General features: G+C 30.7%; 1 protein-coding gene and 1 long non-coding RNA gene across 3 annotated transcripts in view; one reads left to right on the forward strand and one right to left on the reverse strand.

The window, feature by feature from the left end:
• LOC127711258 (uncharacterized) overlaps positions 1 to 21,680 on the forward strand; it is a 270,314-nt gene that overhangs the window by 83,946 nt on the left and 164,688 nt on the right. The window lies entirely within an intron of this gene.
• LOC127711273 (uncharacterized) lies at positions 283 to 3,692 on the reverse strand. The gene is made up of 3 exons (XR_007986629.1): positions 3,598 to 3,692; positions 3,092 to 3,245; positions 283 to 434 (listed from the first exon to the last, which is right to left on the reverse strand). It is a non-coding gene; the product is annotated as an uncharacterized LOC127711273 (long non-coding RNA).

Genomic DNA, 21,680 nt, shown 5'->3' on the forward strand with positions numbered 1-21,680 from the left:
AGCAGTCAACATTGTGCTATAATCTTAATCACTCTATAAAAAAAAATATGTCAACGACGATGCCGCAAAGTAATGAATTATATTTCGTCAAATAAGATTTTTTGAAGACACTGGGTTAGACAGTAGTCTGTTACTCTGTTTGTATAGAATTTTATTTATGCCCATACACATAGAGTTTTTTTTTATATTGACACCAGTAAAATGACGCAATGTTTAGGCTATCAATTTTATTAAAAAACAAAACGTATCAATTTTCTTCCACAAAGATTGGTTCATGTTGTTTTCATCTTAAAATCTTGAAAGCTTTGATAATTAAAACAGTAATTTACTGAACTGAGGTCTTCATGACATTTTCGTAGCGAGATATCAAACAAATACAATGTACTTCCTTATATATGGCGGTTTGCTGTCCACCCTGTGTTTGCAACTATGACCTACAAAATATATTATATGTACCGATAAAAATAAATAACTAAACATTATCGAACTTTAATATACTAAAACGTGCTATATAAAAGATAATTATGAAAAAAAATATTTTAGTAGTATTTTTCAAAGGATATAAATAAAAAAGTATTTGATTCTACCTGATTTCAAAGTAATTGATTTTACATAATGTCAAAGTAATTGATTTTTGCATGATGTCAAAGTAATTGATTTTACATGATGTCAAAGTAATTGATTTAAATAATGTGAGAGTAATTGATTTTATATGACGTGAAAGTATTTGATTTAACATGATGTCAAAGTAATTGATTTTACATGATCTCAAAGTAATTGATTTAACATGATGGAACATTAATTGATTTTACATGATCTCAAAGTAATTGATTTTTCATGATCTCAAAGTATTTGATTTTACATGATGTCAAAGTAATTGATTTTACATGATCTCAAAGTAATTGATTTAACATGATGTAACATTAATTGATTTTACATGATCTTAAAGTAATTGATTGTTCATGATCTCAAAGTAATTGATTTAACATGATGTAAAATTAATTGATTTTACATGATCTCAAAGTAATTGATTTAACATGATGTAACATTAATTGATTTTACATGACGTGAAAGTATTTCATTCAACATGATGTCAAAGTATTTGATTTAACATGATGTTATTTTACGCCAGATTGAATATGTGACTGTGTCATTTAATACTAAGTAGCATACGAGTCACATGATAAATAATTACTGTTATATGAGAATTTGCAATTATTACTATAGTAGTCTTAAAATTGAATGACCAAAAAAAAAAGTATGTTTATATCAAACATCACATTACAAAATTTTGAAAATTATTTGTAGAACAATTCATCAGTTATTGCAGAGAAACGACAACAAAGTTCCCTTTTCCTATCAGTCAAGAACTATAACTCTTAAATGGCCTATGAAAAAAATCGTCAGTATCCAATTTGACCTCCACTGTGTCAGTATCATCATCAGCAACAACATATTCAAGTTTAAAAAAAACTGTTCATCAGGGAGCGGATGGAAACAACTTCCAGTTAAATAAAGATCACGACTGATCGACAAAAGTGAAACTCGCTAATTTCGAACTAAACCTCTATCAAGTTATTAATAACATTATTTGTTCAAGATACCAGTTTTACAAAACAGGTATTGCATTTCAATACATATTTTTTTTTTGAATAAAAATTATCTATTTCAGCAATTAAACAATAGTTTATGATTAAATATGATATTCTTGCAAATAAATGATAAAGTTGCAGTTATGTTTGATACTCTTTTATTTATTATGTATTAATCACAATTTTTTGGGTAGAGTGTAAACAACTTTGCCATTATACATACAACATGTACAAAGCATAATGATTCATTAAAAATCAACGTTTGTTTATAGTTTTTCATTACGCAAAATAATTTTAGAATGTACCATTGAAAAGACAATATAGGGGGCAATGTAGGTATATACAAATGCAACAAATGGTAAATTCGCCATTTTCGAACCTAAGCCATACTGTGTGAATTTTTTCTAAAGCCTGCAACAATTTTTTTTGATTGGTTCGGTGGTTCAAACGTCCAACATGATGAAAATTCGACCACAAAATGATGTTTTTTTCAGAAGGTGGTACAGAGAATGAATGCAACTGTAGTCATGTAGATTCTGAAACGACGATTTGTGATACAAACTTAAAAAAAACACACACACAAAGACAAACCTGATGTAAAAATTCCATCAAATGCAAAAAAAAACAGCGGTCAAATTTTAAATAAAAAAACAATGGTCAAACATTAAAGAAAAACAATCAAAAGGCACAAAGACATTTTTTTCACAACTATTACTTTAAATATTTAAATGTATATGAACAATCGATTAAAGATAGTCAACTGACAAATACAAACGGCATCGATACCTAGTTAAACAGTCATAAAATAAAAACGAGTTTATTTCTGTTTATTACGGTCCTTCCTCGCAAGTTCCATCTTTCTGTTGGAATTAGTTCGATGTCGTGCATATGGAACAAGCTAAACCGTTGTAAGGCATTCATCTCTAATTTAATTTCCAGTATGTTGAAAATTGTAAAAAGAGTTAGGGCGATTCCAAAGGATATTTAACTCATCAATCGTTACTGACAACGTCATGTCAAATATGGAGAGTAACCAATTTACAAAATACTATATAAAAATTTTAAAGCTGAGCAACATGAACTACATCACAGATTGTGGGTTATCTCAGATACTTCGAATGCTTATACGGATTTTTTTCCACTAGTGCCAACCGTCATCATGCTCATGAAAAAAATATCGGTGAGGTGAATCAACGGTGATGTGAATCATAAGTATAAGAGTTATTAAGAACATAAACACATTCAAGACAATCAAACGTTATTTATTAATCAGCTTAAGAGATCAATAAATATGTAAAACCATTGCTGAAGATACATAGTTCGTTCATTCAATTAAATAATTAACTGTAATATGTGTAAAACAGTATGTTTGTTGCAAGAATCACCAAATCGACGTTAATTGACTTATTTTTTTCTTAATTATTGTATTAATATTTACATCAAGACAATTGTACATGTTTGTATTACAAATTGTAAAGTGAATCTTTAACATAACTTACCATATTTCAAAGCACGTTTTAACTTTCTTTTTACAATCATGACCGCAGCCATTAAAACAACAACTTTTTCCAGAGCCACAACCAGCGCTTGGACACTTTTTACCACATGGACCGATTCCAATACCAGGTGTTCTAGGACACACCATTACGCATCCTTTAAGAAAAACATAATTGGAAGCATCTGTTAAGTATACGTCAATGAAAAAGTAATGCTTTACAGTACAAAATATAGGAGTGGAAATAGACTTTTCCAGTACAATAGGAATATTCCTCGAATGATCAAATTGACAGGGACAAAAATATGCAATGAGTTCTTCCTACTGATAGTTTTTCAACACATGGTGTATATCTTATGGTCATCGCTTATGTTTTGTCGCAAAAGTTATATACTAGAAAAATAAGGTTTTGTAACTGATGTAAAAAGTTATGGAAAAATATAAAATGTTTTTTTTTTCTTTAATTTTTTGGTAACATGCACACACGCACAAACCAAAACATAAACTTACGTCGACCGTTGACCTCTATGTTGACAAATGATAAAAGACAAAAGCTACACAAAATAAGTCCATTCAATTTCGACATGGTGTCGTTGCTTTTGTAATTGTTAATCTGACTGCTAACTGGTAGTTTATATAATACATGGACCAACAAATTACAAAACATAAAATCAGGGAAAGAATCCCCTCATCTCCGATGACGAACAAGTTTTTCCAAGAATAATAATATTCATAAATTTATATGTAAGCATCAATATAAATATCTAACCTGACATATTCGTACCAGCTGGTGTTATGACATGTGACCATTTTACTTTACAAACTTGGACCATTATATTAAACTATTAATTGTATGTGTTTTCCAACGATTTTCTCTTTAAACATGTTAAAAAAGCTAATACGTATCTTATATGAATCCGGACTTAAATAGAACAAGAGTGTCAACAATGTTATCATTTACAAGATCATTGATATCCGCCTAAATATAAAACTGTTATATATTACCACATTTTCATACATGGTCAAAGCTCCTGGGATGATAACCGTGTTATATGTTCTTAGGTCATTGCCAAAATATATATTAACTGGCAGTATTATGCTAGAACAATTTGAGGAAGATGCACCTTTAAAAAAAACATGAATGCACTAAATTTCTAAATTTAAGAATGATTTAAGTATACACAACTTCAAGCATACATAAATAATTAAACCTGAATTAAACAAAATCGATGTACCTCTTTTGATGTTATGGAGTATACGTATCGTTCATATAATGACTTATGTCTTGAAATACTAAGGTATTACTACCTCAGACATAAATGGCCTAAATCGGATTCGGCGAAAACTTTTTTCCAAAATACTTTGGATTGGTCACCACAGTAAAGGTATAACTGGGAAATTGCGTCAATTTATATTTGCTTTAAGAAAACATAACATTATATCTGAAGACAAATTTTCTCAATCAGTATTAATTTTGTGTTCTATGATCGTCATATTTTTTCCTTCAAGGTTAATCTGAATACTTTGTTTAAAAACCATAACACCATCCCCTCCCCCGTCAGAAATAACTGGTCGTTCCCTTTTGTTGTTCGAAAATAAGGGAAGGGATATATACTAAACGGACATTCAAACTACAAAATGTAAGTCTCAATATTGTATCACGCAAATAAACTTGGTCGAACTAACATGCTAGAACCCAAAGGTAACACTCGATAAGTAAATAATATCATCCTAGTATCTGAAACTCTTAGATCTGTCCAATATGCGTTTATATATCAAAAGAGAGATGTGGAATGATTGCCAATGAGACCAATATCAACCAGGGAGTTAAATATATTACGCCAATATAATATGATGTATAAAAAGGTACACGTAGATCACCCTTGTTGTAATACATTAACCAAAAATCGCTTTGCAATAAAAACAAAATTTACAACCAGCTAAAATGTCTACTTTTTCTTATGTTTGCGGGATGCAGAAAAGCCTTATGTTTCCTCGTATAGTCATGGGTGTGTTCCATACTCTTTGTTCTAAAGCCTTCCTCGTTAAGGAGTTACTTGCATTTTCTGATCGAACTTGAATTTGTATATTGATAGGAACTCTGATTATCTTCACATTGGATAATGACTTTAAAATTTATCGTGACAGTTAATGAAATAATTGTTTTTTTGTCATTTTTCCAAGATACAGTTCTTCTTTCTTTGGGCACATTGTAAACACTTTCTTCCCAAGCTTTATCTTTGAATTGAATAATAAAGGTCTGCTTTTATGACAACAACTTAAGATTCGTATCTGTCCTCATCCCCTGAATTTATCTTAAATAAATAAGAAAACATCGATATGTTTTTACCTTTAACATGTTTAACCAGCAATGATAATTATGATCATGTCGTCATATTACAATTTTCTTTTAATTCTCCTTTGCTATATATTGGACCGACTATCTGTTGAGTCTTTATCCGTTCAATGCATTAAAAGCTAGACCATCGTTTTTTTTTGTTTTTTTTTTTTTTGTGTGTCCGTCTGTAACATGGTTAAATATGTCTAGATGGTTTTACAATAGATATTTTGGGACCCTTTATAGCTTGTTGTTCGGTGTGAGCTAAGGCTCCGTGTTGAAAACCGTACTTTTACTTATAGTGGTTTACTTTTACAAATTGTGACTTGGATGAAAAGGTTTTTCATGTGCACTCATCATACCACATCCTCTTTTATTTAGACTTATCCCTCTGTCAATCAACTCTAATTCAGTTTGTGTATTTACTGATTATTCGTGGGATCGAAAAAAGTGCTGTGCTTAGACTGAAGGATACCCAATTTCTTCTTTTTTTTTTTCTCTTATGTATGTGTTCGGTTGATTCATCATGTTCTTACAATAAATTTATATATGATTTTTTAACTTCAAAAGAAAATTCGCAAACATTAAACATAGTTATATATCGATAAGATATACATTTGAAACCATAAAAATGTAGTACAGTAAGAATGAGTCTAATTAAATCGTAAAATTTGTAAACATTCAATGCGTTTTTCATCGGACCGATGTATACTTAAAACAGTTAAAAAAATTGTGTCCAACAACACGGTGACGGCATAACTTAACTGTGATCTGAAATTCGTCGATTTCATTGAGGGAATGAAGGAGAACGCAAACAAAAGTTGTAAGTCAGATTACTTATTCAAAACCATGTCTATCGAACTATAAAAATGCATATGAGACAACATTTTATATGAAACAAAACTAATTTAATTTGGGAAATTCATTACTATGTAACGGATCATTTGGTTTAATTATCATGTTTATATCTTCTTTTTTACTTTGTCATTGATACATAATCTGATGACCTAATTACATAATGTGTGCCTAACAGAAACATATTCACACACCAAAAAAAATCACACGAGATCTTACACTTACTTTATATTTGGTCACTGAAACTGAAGACAAATAGAATGCAAAAACTGTACAGGTACAGTATCAATTACATCAATGTTGCTACATTCTTGTCGTTTATATATTAGAAGTGAAACTGCGACTGTTAATTTATAATTTATGTTATTCATGTTTCCCATGTGAATATGTCAAGGAATATTAAAATCATACGGTTAACACTTGTGGTTTACACTTGTCGTTAGAAAAAAAAAGGTAATGTAAACATGGTCAAAAGGTAGACGTTTTATTTTAGTACACTTTTTACCTTTGTTATCTTTACCTCTTGTAGTGACATGTTTTCAGTGTCTCCAACTTTTCTCTCACTATAATCCGCTTAACCCTCAAATCCCCAAATCTATAAATCGTAGATGTTTTCCCAGGTTTATGTCCTATTTTTAAACCACTAGGATTATTCCTCAGGTTTATTTGTATGCCATCTAGAGTGAACAAATTCCTTCCCCGCAAGTGTCATCGTTCATATATTCAATTAGTGCATTGAGAAAATCAACCAATGATATAAAACATAGCAGTTATATGTATATGGTTGTAAAACCATTATGTACCAAAACTTGCAAGCTCTTGAAATATTAGCATAATAAAAAGACAATAGTTTCGACTACAACCGCACAAGTTATTTTTTATAATTTAATATAAAAAAGAAGAATGTGGTATGATTGCCAATGAGACAACTCTCCACAAGGGACCAAATGACACAGAATTTAACAACTATATGTCACCGTACGGCCTTCAACAAGGAGCAAAGCCCTTACCGCACAGTCAGCTATAAAAGGCTCCGAAATGACAATGTAAAACAATTCAAACGAGAAAACTAACGGCCTAATTTATGTACAAAAATGAACGAAAAACAAATATGTACCGCATAAACAAACGACAACTACTGAATTACAGGCACATACATACAGAATGTGGCGGGGTTAAACATGTTAAAACTTTTCATCCGAAGAAAGATTGAAAACTAGTTTTCAAAAATGTTATCTTAGTATTATTCCTGCAATACATTTTTGCAATAATGTTGTGTTTTTCTTTAACTTTTGGATTTTCATCGCCTCGAAGGGGTCTTTTCGCTTGTTTGTCAAAATAAATGTAAAACCGCAAGTTACCTTGAGGAGCATGACATGATTTTTTGTATTTGTTTGTCATATATTTATAATGCTGGGGGAAAAACAACCTATTATAAAACATTCATTGTTTTGAACAAGGTAAACAGATAATTTGGAATACATCTGTAAATAAAAAGAAAGTCTTAATAATATAGTTGCCATGTTGTGAACGTGGTCCAGGTGAACGCCTTAATAAATACTTACAAATGCCATAAAAAGATGTAAGTTATAATTTTAAATGCGTCTACATGTACATGTAAAAACAAATTTTGGGCATGTTTGCGTTGTGTGGTTTATTCGCAAGCTCATTTTTCACCTCCAAATGAATAATTTGTTTTATAAGTAATGCATTTGGTATAAAAATGATATAAATTACAATTTTGAAATCATCTTTAACCTTTAAGATAATTTTGGGACATGTTTATGTTATGTGGTTTCTTCGGAAGTTATTTTTTTTTCACCTTCAATTAATTAATTTGTTTTACAAGTAATAAATTTAGTTTAAAAAGCTTAAACATTACAATCATATGAAATCATGTGTAAACTTATTACCGGAATTCTTTTCTGTGCGTGTCTGACATTTCTCTTCAACACAGAAGTGTCTGTTCTAGGTACGTATATGTTTTAAGCTACTCTTATCAAAATTAAATTATGAAATGTCTTCATTAGATTAATTCTGCTAATAACAATTAATTTTACCACCAAATAGGAAAACCTGAATAACCGGTCCGCATTATACTTGCAATCGATAACACATATTAACCATTTGTTCTTTTTAAAAATATCAATAATCGTGTTGATAAGATAGTGACAAACGCTCGTCATTTATTTTGAGGATGACATGTATAACAAATACAATTGAGTACGTATAAAAAATGTAAATCGATTCACAAAGTAAAACAACTGCTGAATCTCAAACAAAATAATTAAACGAGTTTATTTTATTCTGTTACCTTTGAAAACTCAGCTCTTCACTGGACAGGCGGAGTTCATTTACGTTTTATTAATTTGCGTATTTAAATAATGTATTAATTTTATCATAAGTTTGTAATAACCTTTTACAGTTATAAAATAGGTCATACCGCTGAAAACGTTTCCGAATCAAGAGCATAATAATATATAGTTATAAGTTTGATATAAAACAACTATTAAGTTATTCTTAATAAGATTGGTAGTATTTTAATTGCTAGGTTACAGTTCCACTTTTTTCTCTCGGATTCTGACTTTTCGATCATAGAAGAATCTTTAACTATCTTAGGTATAACTAAGTGAAATAGCACTTTTAGAATTATTTTCGTTAGTAATTTTAGTTTTACCCTTTTATAAAATGTTGTTTGAAAGTCAGTTAGTTTATACCATAATTCACCAAGAAATACTTACTACAGATACTGACCTGACCAAGCTACGTGTTACTGTATCTCGAATGCCCATTTTTAGCTTCATATTATTGCCGGATGGGAGTGTTCATATTTTTTAAAGAATATTACTACGATCGTTGGATACAAAAAAATATTCAAAATATAAATATAAACACATTAGAAATTGATATCTGATTGGTTATTTGAGAGGATGGTTATTTGGTTGTTACTGTGTTGTCTCGACGATGTAGACACTTAAAAAGTTGTTTTTCTTATATGTACGTTTGAATAAAATGATATACGCCATTGCCAGAGCCACTAAAACGTACACCTTTGAAGCACACCACTTTGTACGGCCTTTTCTCTGTTATCAATTCCATCCAGTCATTATATTTTAAAAATTTTCACAATTATATTTTTTGAAAATATTCTAAAGTATGAACATGTGATGAAGAACTGCATTTTTGCAACGCGGAATTAATAATTTGTTGCTGTTCTATTGGCTGTGGTAAAGAATTCCTAAAGGGAATTCGGTATTAAGTCACAGTTATCTACGTATGTGGTAAGATATTGTTAAACACAATTTTCCTAAATAGTGATATTGCTCAACAATTATAACTGATATACATCCAAAAAGAATACATGTGTCTACAATATTTTAATCTATAATTAGTCTGGAGTCTATTAAAGATGTGCGTACATTAATAAGAAACATGAGTAATGATAGTTAACTTTAAAGCGTCATTTCTGACCTAATGTTACGTTGTAAACACCAATGATCCAGTATAGTACATTATGTAGATTCACGTGGGTGTAACGTACTGTGTGAAAATTTCGTCTGGTTTGTTAATGTGTACTAGTACCATTTGATAAATAATCAAAGAATTTAATCCAAAATTGGATGTTTGAATTTAATTTTTTGCCTCTACTAGTACTTGGTTGCCGTCACATTTGCAATTACCCTTCATCTCAAATTGTTCGTTCTTTGAAAGATTATCGCATGAAAAAAAAACTAATAGTGGGTGGATCAAAATAATTTAAATGTGTTGCAGTATTAGCACTTCTTAAAAAAAAGTAGCGTTTTGGGTTTTAGAATTTTAAGAAACGATTTTGTGTAAATTTTAACTGGCTGGTTTGGTTGAAAGTTCAACATGTTCAACATACTCACAAACTACTGGCTATAAAAAAGAACTTAACATTCCGTAGGATGTGGCACAAAAAACCACACATATGTTCCAAATGTCGATACAACGATACAATTCTTTTTTCCTATTATTTGTCATTGCTGAATGCAACTGATCGACAACATGTTAATTTAAAACGGAAAAATTTACGAATGCCGTACATTTTGTAATGGAGCAGAGTCTGCTAGCCAATCTCAAGCACAAATATAAGAAGTATTTTTTCTGACATTTTGTATCAGTATGCACACTTTGTGCATGTTGTGTATCCGCACATTAAATGTTTTCCTCATTTCCTGTGAATAAAAGGCATTTGTAGAATACAATCAGATAATGCCGACAAACGGTCGTTTGGTAGAAGGCTACTATTTTTTTCTGCATAAATTACGAGTGTCAGAATTACTTTTTTTCTTCAAAATCCTGAATCGTCACTTAAAATTAGCAGTTTTTACACCCCAGGATGGTTCATATAACAAAAAAAGTTTGTCCGCAGCAAATATAACTGTCCATATTCATAATTTTATTATAAAAATTTGTGAAGCGGTGTCATAACATACGCAAATTTAACAAATCGGGCTGGATTGTATATTCCAAAAACCGGCAGTGTTGGTACAAAATGACTACTGTTTGTTTTCCCTGCATCAAATAAGAGTGCAAGCATTATCTTTATTTATTCAAAATATTAAAGAAAAAAATCACTTAAAATCATTAATGTTCAAAACTGTTCTCAGGGCGGTTTGAATAACAAAGTATTTGCCAGAATAATGAACTTTGACCACATTTGTAGTGTATAATGAAACATAGATAGCCGTACTATAATATGGCTATATGGCTCTGCCATCAACCCTGCTTAAGTTGAGAAGTAGATTCTAAGACGGTTTTACAACGCCTTCTATTTTCGGGCATAACACACATTTCGTTTGAACACTCTGTAGTAAATTTAATCTCAATTTCAAGGCAAACAAATGGTACTACGATGAGAAATGTATTGCATATTTCATGTAGAGAATATATTAAGAACGAGACTGAAACAAAAAGGGAACGATGCAACTTAAACAATGAAATAACGATTCCATCATTTTACCAATACATTGAATAATCGAATGCATTGCCTTCATCTAACAAGGTTAATTAAGGATCATGGCAGTTAAAAGTATCACATACTTGCCTTGGGTTCAATATTGATAGCCTGATTTAAGTGACTGTATATTTATAAAAAAAAAGGTTTTGAAATTAAAGAACATTCACCCAACTTAAATCATGATATCGTACAGAAAAGTATAAATAGCTATACAAAATGTATCCCAACAAAACATTTGGAGGACGAACAGAAAATATCCACAAACTTTCCCCACCTAAACACCATATTAATCAATACATAAAAACACAATTTACTCTATAAAAACGAATATAGTTTTATAAATATAACCAGAACTGGACTGACCAACCAAAAAAAGAAGAAATGATATATAACATAAATGATTCGAATATTTAGATAAATTAGTGTTTGTTTTACTTCAATATCGTTTTTTTCATTGTTATATTGTACTTGCTTTCTTTTATGTTGCAGGTTTCAACATCAAAATGTGAGATTCAGATGAAGAACATTATTAGTTTTGATAGATGTCTTTTACTTAACACTGAATTGGTTTAGAACGTCTTCTCAAATAAAAGTATTAGTATGTCGTCTTCATTCATTTAGTGTGTCCTTTATTGTTAACATTATAATAATTATACAACATTTATTATTCTAAATAACTTGTTTTTTTAATTATTCAGTTACAATGAAAATTTATGGCGAAAGAGTTGAAATGCATACGAACATAGTATAACAACTCTTGAGATACTTAAAGTGGTTCATGCTGTACTCTCTATGGATCTCTCTCTGTTTTTTTCCTACAATTCTGCACAATTTAATACGAAATAAACAAATGCATACATCTAACAATTCAACATATCTTCTCTTTAACGCAGCTTTTCAATTATTTAGGTATGAACGTTACTGATGAAGGTAAATCCAGGAAAAAAGTTCTTTGGATACACAAAAATCATAAAAGGTTTAGTCATGCTCGGTCTTTATCATGTTTGGCCCCCGTATTAGTCCTGTCCGAAAAGGAATATTAACTCTTGATTTATATCGACAGGGAACGTCATTAGTAATGCACATGTTGATTTATCCGTATTAAGGCTGATTTCCACGTTTCATTTAATAATACATATTAAATACGATATATGATTGCACGTGTTTGTCTGTATATTTAAATATGTCTATATCTAGCCATAGACCATTGCCATTCTTTGTGGTCATATCTATAGATAAATAGATTGTTATTGGTTTAAAATACACATGCTGAAACATTATAATTGGTTCGTGCAATTTTTCTTCTCTCATTTCTTTTATAGTCATTTTGTATTTTGGATATAAGTTTAAGTATGCTCTAATTTAAATATAAGAAATTGATTCAAATCGAGCACATGAATTTGCAGCAAATCCCCGGGTTTTTATTTTTGAGCGATATACACATATATATATTTTCCGCAAGTTTATTGTTTCTGTTTGGTAGTAAATTATTATAAAGATCCATTTGTTACATCTTGTGATCCGTTTATTTGGCAAACGCCAATAGCAGTCAGCAGGATTTAAGAACATTTGTTGCTCGACCTGTTAGTCAAACGCGTTTGGTTAAAATATACTTTTTCACTTTTTTGGTCTTTTGGAAAATGTTGTTTGTGCTGTATTTAGACCCCTCTACCAAGAAATTTGTTTTGCATGCACACGTATAAAAGTTGCGGTTTTTATCCAGCGCAATCATAGGTTTGAACGTTGTTTTCAATTTAGACTTGTTTATATTTTTTTTCGTTTGGGCTTGTATTACATTTGCCTTCGGGTGTATATGATTCGTTCATCCTATTTCGACTCTTCAAAATTCAAGAGTCTAGCCTAAATTGAGGAAAATTATATAGCCTTCCAATTACCGTTTCGGTTCCTAACATCACTGAAGAGACATAAATTGTCGAAATCCGGATATGGTGTACTAAAAATGTTTGCACCTTTTGTTTGCGGTATACCATCTTTTCCGCAAGTTTATTGTTTTCTGTTTGGTATTAAATTATTATAAAGATCAATTTGTTACATCTTGTGATCCGTTTTTTTTTTGGCAATCGTCAACGGCAGTCAGCAGAGTTTAAGAGCATTTGTTGTTCGACCTGTTAGTCAAATGCGTTTTTTTTTAAATAAACTTTTTCACTTTTTTGGTCTTTTCGAAAATGTTGTTTGTACTGTATTTAGACCCCTCTACCAAGAAATTTGTTTTGCATGCACACGTATAAAAATTGCGGTTTTTATCCAACGCAATCATAGGTTTGAACGTTGTTTTCAATTTAGACTTGTATATATATAACTTACCTTGTGGCGAGACATAAACACTGGTATAGACAAAACTCAAATCCAAAGCTTTATATAGCTGTCATATAGAGTTTGGCATCAACCTAAATCGGGATTAAAAATTAAAGTATGAAGGTTGAGTTTGGTTAATTGTTGGGAATAACTTAGAAATGATAATGGAAATTAATAGGGACCTTCATAACAGAACTGTGTATCGTTATTTGTGCTGTTTTCCTATTAACTCTATAATCTTAGTAAATAGACAATTCTATTAAATTGAAATGAATAACGGTATTTTGATTTTGGTTGTAACCTAGGTGTGGGAGTAGTAGTATTATCTATCGAAAACGACAAAAAAATCAAACAATTCAGACTTCTGCTGATGCAAAACATAAGTGTGAAATATGTTTTATGTAAATACCACTTTCATTTAGTCTCTTGTATTAAATCTCAAAATTTGGGAATTTAAATTCTGTGTTTCAAGGATAAGCAGTAAAGAAGTAAAATAAAAATAAAATACAGAACTCCGATGAAAATTATAAACGGAAAGTCCCTTAGTAAATGGCAAAAAAAAGAAGCTCAAACACATGAAACGAATAAATAACAACTAACTGACTCTATTTATAAAGAGTAAAATCCATTTTATTCCTTTTTATAATCTTTTTCAATGTTTACAATAAATGAATGCAGATTTCATAAAGAAACTCACAATTTTTACAATATTTCATGTTTTTATTCATATAATTGATAAAACTTACATTTAATTTTCTGGAACTCTCCCAAAATATATGAAAGTTTTAAAATAATTTTGGTAAAGATGTATGTGACAACTTTTTATTCGGGAAATGTCCCGTAATCATCTTCAACATTACTATTTATGACATATATGTTGGCAAAGCGTTTTGACAAACAGATCTGAAACACATTTCGGAAAAAATACCGACAAAGATAAACTAAGTGCAAAATGTATAACACAGCTGTCTTCAAATATTTCAGCATTTATCCCGAAAACCCAAAGTATATGCTAGAACTCATGACTAATAATTTCTTTTCACATTTCGGGAAAAATCCCGAAAATATAAATCTTTTATCAGACACACACTTGTTGCATAGATCTTTTTTACCCATTTCGGGAAAAATCCAGAATATAAAATCTACAAGCAAAAATTATGCTACAGATTTCTTAAACATACTGGGAAAAATCCCGAAAAACAAAATCTATAAGATTTTACAAGACAGAATTTGATACATTTAGAAAGATTTTATGTAAATTTGTTTCCAACATTTGTTGAAATATTATGATTCATGAAAAATATGTGTCTAACTGAAAAAAATATGAACTTTGTTTATAAGCTTACTTTTCGATACAGTTCCGAAAAAAGTATTTTCTAAGAAATATAAAGGTTGTTCTCTACTGCATCTCTTTTGTCATGCCTCAGTGGTTCCCTATATATAATCAACTAAATTTGTCCCACAAAGGGGGGGGGGGGGGGGGGGGGGCAGGCCCCCTCTAAATCCGCCTATGATAAGTGGTCGACTTCAAACTGGCCTAAGCACAAACTTTAACATGTAAACTATGCAAAAAAATCTAAGTTATTAGACCATGATTGAGGGTTCAAGGTAAAACATTCCACAAGCACATGCGTTGTCCAAAAGCTTATTCAACTGCAAATGAAATATCCCTGACATACTATTAGTGGTTTTCCTTAAACTAAACTTATCACAAACCTTACAGTGTAAACTAAGAAAACGAGAAACCTGATGCATGATTTTTTTTTAGTAATTGATTAAATTTGGCTTTTAACTAGCTTTCAGTATACGTAACTGCGAGTACTCTCAAATCGTACTTTCATGTTGACCTGTTGATACAATCGTTATGTTTTTTGTTATTCAATATTTCTCTATCTTTAATATATGGACAGGAATTCGCTAATGTTACTTTAGTGTGACATTGTAAGAAAAAAAATAAAAATTGTTATAAGCTTCCAAATTTTTTACAAAGTATTGCTGCAAATGGCGTCTTTCTATTTATAACAAAAAAATAATTTTAAACTTGCGTCAGTTTGGAACAAAGGCAATTAATGAATTTAGAGTATGTAACATGGACACTTTTTCGAAGTTCAGATTAATGACTCCTTAACTCATTCAACATTCAATATCATATATATTGATCACAAAACATTGTCTATCATCTATACTCTCAAATGTGTATTTTCATTGCTTTCTGAAAGTTTTTGAAAACAGGTTTCCTCTGCTTTTCTGTCAATGTTACATGCAACGTTTAAGAGATAAATACAACTAGATTTGTAATTGCTAGCAATAACGGATGTCACCCTGTCCCCCATTGCCAGAGTAACTAAATCCATTTTAAATATTTTAACGTCAAACAATGAATCTGCACATGCAAACTAACATTTTTATAAAGTTTCATAAGGTTGGAGCATTTTACAATTTTTGCTGTTTCCATAATAACGGCGGCCATTTTGAAAATTCCAATATCAAATAACAATTCTGCACATGCCAGGTAATATTTCTGTAAATTTTCTGAAAGCATTTTGTTGTTTCCATGGTGACAGTGTCCATTTCTAAAATTCCAAAGACAAATGCAACATTAGCACATTCCATGCTACATATCCATAAAGTTTTTTTTAGAATTGAACTTATACTCTTTAAGAAAATGCAGCGTTCATGTATTTTCCCTTAGGGTCAATGTTAAGCTTTCGACCTGTTTCCATGACAATGGCAGCTATTTTGGAACTTCTAAATACTGTCTGTGTTTCTAGGCATACGAGGTAACATTTCCATAAAGTTTCATTAGATTGGGTCTGTGAATAAAGGATTAAGAATTTTTATCTATTTTTTAGTTTCCATGGTAACCGTGGCCATCTTGCACATTCTACAGTCAGGTGCACAACTTCAAATGCTGGTCAACATTATAGCATAGTTCCATCAACATTGGTTCATTCAATTCCGAGAACTTGCGCGGACAAAATATGTTGAAGAAGAATAAAAATAAGGAAAACAAGAAACGTAGAATAACAATACGTCACCCTAACTCCGTTGAGGGTGCCATAATGAAAATCATTTTCTTTCTGAACATAAAAAGGCTCTTTTTCATTGTGTTACCCTCACATTAAAAAATTCTATCAATATTTTTGCAATTATCTCTTTTTTGTCATAAAGAAGTGACGTAAATATTGCATGTAACGTGGACACAAAACAGTATGAATAATGAACCATGCCAGAATTGACCTAAAAAGATATAAAAAGCCTCCCAACAACAATCTAAATGTAAATTATACAATTATACTCCCACATTTCTCATAAATGATATTATTTAAATAGTGGTTACCGAAACCATTCACCTAAATTTCAGACAGCAGACATATTTTTTAACTACCGGTATACATGTACCAGTAGTTATGCTTGTCCATGTTGGTACACCATGGAAGGCCAAATTAAAAGATATTCAAATGACAAAATAACCAGAAAAATAGAACTAAGACGGAAGATAGATCAATTGATGAGGGAGTCATCCAAAATTTCCCCAACATGAAACATTTTTGTATCAGTAAGTAAGCAACCCGTTTTGTTATGCCGAGGAATAAGAAGACAACCACACAACCATCAGCATCCCCTGTTTTCTCCCTCAATAACTAATACTGACAAAGAAGGGTACAAAACAAATACATGTATTAGTATCCCTCAATGCGACACAGTTACACTTAAAACTAATAGTATGAAAAAACAAGGCAAAATATGGACAAATCTAGGTGCTCCACATCTACGAGAGGTTAATTCTGCAGCAGCTGCATTTATGGAGAATATTATTTTCAACCGTTTATATAACTTCTATAAAGCACTCTTTGGGTTTCCTTTTTGAGGTTGTCGTCTGATAGACATTACCCCATATCTCGTTTTATTTCTGCTGGTAAATCTTACATTTATAATAATTTTTTAAGGTTTAAAAAATAAATTTTATTTCAAACATTTAAAACAAGTTTCTTGTTTCTTGTTTTCTGTCTCAAACATTTTCAACTATCTATCTGAAAAGCAAAAGAAAAAACCCAACAATTAGTCTACCCTCAATCACAACCAAAATCCATGCATAGGTTATAAAAATACAATAATATTCAAACTCTCAAATTTCTTGCTTCGATTTTTCAATGCCATATTTCAACTGACAAACTTGTTACCAAAACTACAGGAATCTATAATTAATAGGGCCCCATAATGACCAGTTTAAAACAATTCAGAAGAAAAAACCAACACCCACTAGACTACCGGTACAGTCCTGTTTTCAACTTTATTTGCCCTTTTTTACTTGTTTTATTCATACGCGTCAGCGAAGTGTCTTTTGTAGACGAAACACGTGTCTGGCATACACAATTTCAATTCTGGTATCCATGATGAGTTTATTATTATTATTTTGAAATCAGAAGGAGCCTGAACCTCTTAGTATGCAAAAGAAATTCTAAAGGTCAATTATTGGCATAACAAATTAAAACAAAATCATAGAAATCATGTGAGCCGTCACCACCTGACTCACAAACAGGGACCTTATCTGACTGGCTAACACAGACATCATAATCTGACTGGCTGACAGGGATATCACCAACTGACTGACTGATATGGATACCACCATCTGACAGGCTGACAGGGACATCAACATCTTACTGTGTGACAGGGACATCACCAACTGACTGACTGACAGGAACATCACCAACTGACTGACTGATATGAACATCACCATCTGCCAGGCTGACTAGGACATCACCATCTGTTGGCTGACAGGGACATTACCCTCTGACTGGCTGACAAGAACATTACGGACTGACTGACTGACAGGAACATCACCAACTGATTGAAAGATATGTACATTATCATCTGCCAGACGGGCAGGGACATCACCATCTGACTGGCTGACAGGGACATTACCATCTGACTGGCTGACAGGGACATCACCATCTGACTGGCTGAATATCAATTTTGCAAGTCTAAAATTTTTTGTGCAGCTTCATCCTGAGAGTTTTCTTCATCACATTTATTACTGATCCTCTTTTTCTTTCTTAGGTTTATATTGCCTGTAAATTTTTTTTAATTAAAAATTGCATGTAAAATTTCTAGACTGACACCTATTTTGTTGTCAATGAAGAAAACATACTTCTTAAAAAAGAATATCTATATTTAGAAATAAAGATGAAGTTTGATGGGGTTAAACAAGTTAAATTATCAATAATATCTTTATATAGCAAAGGAGTTAGTAAATATTATCAGTTCTGTTCATGCGTGTAACATTGACAGAAAAGTAAAAGGTTGTAGTCAATGTTACATACAAAGACCATAAGATAAAAAATAGTGTGCTTACTAGTCAACTTTGAAGTAAATAATATAATTGCTATCCAGTTATATCTAATTAATCACTTAGGTTATAAATTGTCATATAAAAGTCTGACTTTAACGAAGTAATACCTTTGCATGTAACATAAAAAAATCTTGACACAAATTATGGTTGTCAATGTTACTAACAAGTGTTATAAGACAAATTAAACATGAAAACATTCAAACACTTTAATTGTGTGCCCGTATGAAAAACATAACACGTTCTCCAGCCGGACTGTAGCCTTTCTGAGAACCGTACTTATAATATTCATTTGGACTTTTCTTTGAATTGCTTATAATAGATACCCCGGCTGGACCAACAGCGAAATTTGCCGTAAACCGGCTCGAAATATTTAAATTAGCAGGAGTCTGGTTCATAAAGTCCAGCTGCTTGCTATAATCTGAAAATACAAAAAAAAACAGATGGCATTATGCATATATACTTGTTTTTTTCTTTTTTTCTTTTTCTTCAGATGGTTGATTCTTCTGATTTAATTTGCATCATTCATCCCTTGCTATAATCTGAAAATACAAAAAAAAACAGATGGCATTATGCATATATACTTGTTTTTTTTTCCTTTTTTTCTTTTTTGTACTGTCTTACTGGTAAAACCAAGAAATGGGGAATTGAGAAGCTAAATGCTAACTTCTAAAAAATTGTGGTTATAATAGCCTAAACAATTTTAAAGTGGTTAAAATCAAATAAAGTTGGCTTTGAAAATCACTTTAAGTGTAGAAATCAAAAAACTTTCAAAAACAACAGAAATAATAACCATTCCTTTATACAGAGGGAATAAAAAATATAAAAATACATTTTTTTACATAACAATTCAAAACTGGAAGTGTCAGTGACATAACAGACAAGATGAAAATTATTGCATGAATATAAATATTTGATGTAGGTTTTTTATTCTTTTTACTCTTCAAAAATAAGAATAAAGCTATTTATGATATTGTAATTATTTTATTAATATGTTGAATAAAAAGAGCATATCAGATAATATCACCAAAATGGTGGAATTCAATTTAATAGTTCTACTTACCAGAATATGCAATCCAAAGCACATGCAAACAGCAACCTTCATAAATTGTACGTCACTGATGTCAGTCAGACGGATCCATCTTCTTGTAATGTGAAAAGAACTACTTCCAAACATTTGCTTTACATCCAATTATGTAAAATTCTCATTTTGTTCAAGAAAGAAGACACATTTTCCTGTTTATTCCAAATTCAAATTTTGTTGTATAGCAATACATGAAGTTGTTTAAGGAGTTGTTTTAAATGTTCCTTTTATGACTAATTGCATGTGCCTTAATTTTTAATATGTGATATTTGTTTAATTGTGAAATTTTTAATTAAAGTGATAGTAATTGCAGAAATATGTATTTCGGAAAAGTGTTCTCCTACATATGGCCTCAATCTGTGGAGTACTTCCTGTGACCTGTGACCTGTCCAGACTTAGGTTAATTGAAAACAGATAGCACATTTCTACAAGACTAACTGCTATTAAATCACTGTTATATGGCTCAAGTTTCTAATTGATGTATAAGAATGAATGATAATTATTAATTTTATGAATTCATCTAATTAAATATAAATATACCAGAAAATGTATACATTTAACCTGTAACAGATGTTGCTAGTGTTTTATTTTTTACGAAAAAAGTAGAAATGTTCAGTTATTGTTGTATTAAACATATTAACTTGAATATAATTTAATCAAAAGTCACCGAAATTAAATTTCAACTTTCCATCAACAGTATATGTTAAATATTCCATAATGGAATTGAAATCTAGGAAAAGTATCACACCTTATAGTTTGAAATAAAAGTATATTGCAACAAATTATTTTATCATTATTATTACTTGCAAACTTTCCTTTTTAACTGTTTTACATTTTGAAAGAATTGTTCCTTTCAAAGAACAGAATCTACTGTGGCAAACTTTTTATATCTGTAAGGGTAGAATTGGCTGATAAAAATTTTCTAAGTCTAAATTCCTGCTCATAAATGAATGTAAAATTTTCTAAAACAAAAATCCTGCTGATCATTCTACAGAAAGGAATGAATTTCCTCAAAAGTCCAGCCGTGTTTATTTTCTTGTCAGCATTACAAAAAGTGCCGTTGGACTTTTAAGAAAATACCGGCTGTCAAATAACCCAAGTATAAGAAAAAGTGCGTGTACGGCTCATGTCAGACTGGACTTTTCAAAGTCAGACTGGAATACGTCTCAAGTCCAGCTGGAGTCCAGTTGAACTTCTGTTGACATTTTTATACGGGTAAAATAGAAATAAAATAATAGCTTCATATGGCAGTAAGTTTTGTTTATGCATGTAACATTGGCCAGAACATGTAAAAGCCTAATTTAATAGCTCTGTCAATGTTACATACACAATTTCTTAATGAAAAAAGTTTAATGGTAAACCTTGGGTTTAATTTATACATTATTTTTTTAAATAAGTATCAAAATATTAACTTTGAATATAAAAAATTGGATTAACTGTTGAATTCGACACAGTAAAATCTTCTCATGTAACACTAAAAAAGACCTGACACGGAAAATTGCTGCCCATGTTACTTATAAAGTTATCATATAAGAATCAGAGAAGAAATTGCGTGATGATAATATTTCAGATGTTAGTCATTTATAAACTCAGATAAATTCAATATAAAGCTCATATCAGAAGTTTGGAAATCAATGCTTTTAAAACGTTATAATTCTGAGTTTTGCAT

This window comes from Mytilus californianus, unplaced genomic scaffold (genome assembly GCF_021869535.1).
Source record: "Mytilus californianus isolate M0D057914Y unplaced genomic scaffold, xbMytCali1.0.p SCAF_8, whole genome shotgun sequence".
NCBI classification, from domain to species: domain Eukaryota; kingdom Metazoa; phylum Mollusca; class Bivalvia; order Mytilida; family Mytilidae; genus Mytilus; species Mytilus californianus.